This window comes from Saccopteryx leptura, chromosome 7 (assembly GCF_036850995.1).
Source record: "Saccopteryx leptura isolate mSacLep1 chromosome 7, mSacLep1_pri_phased_curated, whole genome shotgun sequence".
NCBI lineage: Eukaryota > Metazoa > Chordata > Mammalia > Chiroptera > Emballonuridae > Saccopteryx > Saccopteryx leptura.
In genome coordinates, this window is record NC_089509.1 from 116,156,501 (window position 1) to 116,160,092 (window position 3,592).

Below are 3,592 nucleotides of genomic sequence, written 5' to 3' on the forward strand. Positions count from 1 at the left end.
TCGTCCCTGGTGGGCGTGCCGGGTGGATCCCGGTCGGGCGCATGCGGGAGTCTGTCTGACTGTCTCTCCCCGTTTCCAGCTTCAGAAAAATACAAAAAAAAAAAAAAAGAAAGCACGCCCTTGGTCACTGAGGGCGTCTGTACAAATTACGCATCACTGAAGCCACGAGCCTGGACCAGAGCGCCCTCAGGTCCTTGCACGCTCCCTGTTTTTATGATTCCAGGAGTTTACTTCCTTTCCCTTTCAGCAGTAAGTGTTAAGGAGGAAGGAAAAGAGAGGAGCACCGTGAGAGGAGGGCATAGGGGACCCCACTGCTGGGCGGCCATGGAAGTCTCCTCTGAGCGTAAGCAGAATGGCCATTCGCGGTACAGAACAACCCGGGAACTGAGGGCTGCAAAGAAAAAAAATGCAACGGCATCCCTGAAGGATGGTAAAATTCAGCAGACCATTCAAGAGTCCTGTGACAATGGCAAGGACCACCCGGATGGGACTTTGCTCTGAGAGAGAGAGAGAGAGAGACGGGGCTCCTCTCTGAACAGGGGGGTGGGAGTTTATAGCCAAGGAGCAGCGTGGAGGTCATTGGATGGAAAAGCACTAAGAGGAAACATCAGGGGTGCAGGGGACCTGGCTAAGTGGCGCAATCGGATTCTTACTGAAGACCTTCAGGTGGTCAGACACCTGGGGAGTGGTGAGTGTCCTGACCAGACACTGAGGGCCAGCAGGTACCGCAGATGGGAGTTCTGCTTGAACTGACTTAGCAGCTGAACTGGCTGAAGCTAGATTTTATACGGGACCGCACAGATGGGCCTCAGAGAAGGCTCAGGAGGCTGACTGAAGTTTGGTGGAGCCGAGAATCTTCGTGAGGAGTGGCAGGGATGTTTGGGGGAAAGGGGCATGGGGCGTGGCCGTCACGACAACATCCGGACCAGCCTCTGAGAGAGATTCAATAATACATCGAAATGCGGTGTTGTTCCCAGAACCCGAGCTCCTTGCCGTGTCACTCCTCAGGGCCCACCCACTGTGGGCAGGACCACCTCCCCACACCTGGACGCTGGGCTCCACCAAGGGATTGGCTTCGGCCAATGGGATGTCAGCAGACCGGATGCCGGAGGCATGAATGTGCCCACGTGTTTCTGCCCGCACCTCTGTGCCTGGGCCACAGGCCAAGGAGAGGTACGACCAAGATGGCCTGCTGCTCCTAGGAGGAGGACGAGACACGTGGCACGCAGCCACCACCAGGCTTCTGTGACAAATTAATACTGGCTTTCTGCTGTCATTCGCCACCAGTGAGTGCGAAGGGTAAAGAAGCAGACGGTAGGATACTGGCCCATTGTATTGCGACTTTAGAACCCAAGACTGCGATTCCTGGATTCCCACACGTGGCAGCCTGCTCATGCCACGGCCTTGGCACCCTCACACGCGTGCTCGGTGGGACGCCTGTGCGGTGGATGACACATTTGTTTTGTCTGGAACGCACATCTGAAGTATAAATTCTCTGTTCAAACACATATTTTAGTAGGCCGTGTTTTATTTTGTTGGCTACTAATTGAAACGCTTGTGTGTTTAACAGACAGTGATTAATGTCGGGTTCCTCTTCATGTGGGAATTAGTCAAAGCCCCTCTCCAACGAGGCTGCATTAATCAGCGTGACTCACCTCCCCACAATTCCAGAGCTAATAATGAGGATTATCTACTTGGTACTTCAGGAAATGAGTGAGAGTGAAGTAAACTGGCAAGTCCCTTCCCCTCCTCTGCTCCTGACGCGTGGAGAGGGAAGTTCGCACAGAAGATATTTTTTCTGGCAGTATAGGACTGTTACGTTTGTCTGTCCTTCCTTCCTTCCTTCCTTCCTTCCTTCCTTCCTTCCTTCCTTCCTTCCTTCCTTCCTTCCTTCCTTCCTTCTTTCCTTCCTTCCTCCCTCCCTCCCTCCCTCCCTCCCTCCCTCCCTTCCCTCCCTCCCTCCCTCCCTCCCTTCCCTCCCTCCCTCCCTCCCTCCCTCCTTCCCTCCCTCCTTTTCTTCCTTCCTTCTTAACTGAGAAGTAGGGAGGCAGAGAGACAGCTTCTGGCATGCGCCCTGATCAGGATCCACCTGGCAAGCCCCCTATGGGGCAATACTTTGCCCATCTGGGGCTGTTACTCTGTTGTTTGGCAATCAAGCTGTTTTAGCACCTGAGGTGAGGCCATGGAGCAGGGGTCCCCAAACTATGGCCCGCGGGCTGCATGCAGCCCCCTGAGGCCATTTATCCGGCCCCGCCGCACTTCCGGAAGGGGCACCTCTTTCACTGGTGGTCAGTGAGAGGAGCACTGTATGTGGCGGCGCCGCAAAGCGCAGCATTGCTCACGTACAGTACTACTTCCGGTGACGCGGGACACAGCGTCATGGCTCCAGAAGTGCGTCATATCACTTGTTACGGCTAGCAGTGACAAATATGGAATCGGACATTGACCGTTTCATTAGCCAAAAGTAGGCCCATAGTTCCCATTGAAATACTGGTCAGTTTGTTGATTTAAATTTACTTGTTTTTTATTTTAAATATTGTATTTGTTCTCATTTTGTTTTTTTTTACTTTAAAATAAGATATGTGCAGTGTGCATAGGGATTTGTTCATAGTTTTTTTATAGTCCGGCCCTCCAATGGTCTGAGGGACAGTGAACTGCCCCTCTATGTAAAAAGTTTGGGGACCCCTGCCATGGAGCCATACTCAGTGCCCAGGGCCAACTTGCTCCAACTGAACAATGGCTATGGGAAGAGAAGAGAGAGATAAAGAGAAGTGAGAGGGGGATGGGGAGAGAAGCAGATGGGCATTTTTCCTGTGGGCCCTGACTGGGAATTGAATCCTGGACATCCACACGCCAGACCAACACTCTACCTCTGAGCCAACCGGCCAGGACTTGTATTTCTTTTTATATAAAAAAACCTTTTGAATGAACTGTAACATGTAGAAATACCCACACATAACATGATGGATTTTAGCAACGTGAACCCACCCAATGCACTAATGAGTGTCTGTCGCTATCGTATCTTAACATTGGGCCACCTGGTCTTTCCTACCATATTCTTTTTCTTTCAATGTTTATTTGCTTCTTTTCTCTGCTTATTTTTCCAGAAAAACAAAAAGTGAGAGTCCTCATTCCTAAGTTCTTCTAAAATAAACAAGCAAAAAACACCTCTGATTGGATTGCTCCTTGAAATTATCCAAACTTAAAAACGGACTTGGGGAAAACTAATTTTTTTAAATATATACATATATAGTTTTCTGCCTTATCGCTCAGAAAGGTGGGATCCTCCTCCTTACTTTTCTTCTGAAAGCTTTCTCTACAGCTCTCCTTTGCCTTCAAGGTTCTTCCGAGGTACTCATGTGGGATATTTAGGGTTGTGGCCGTGAACGGGGTCCTCTGTCTACCCTGTCTTCTAGCGCTGGGTCTTGGATCAACAGGAAAACATTTTTTGGGGTATCGATTTTACTTGTCCGCACGCTTGGGTGGATTCTGCTCTGATGTCTACACCATCGCTGCATGCTAGGGTGCTTTACTCACATACACGATCGTAACAACGGTTAATATAACTGTGACACAAAGCATAACATGACTG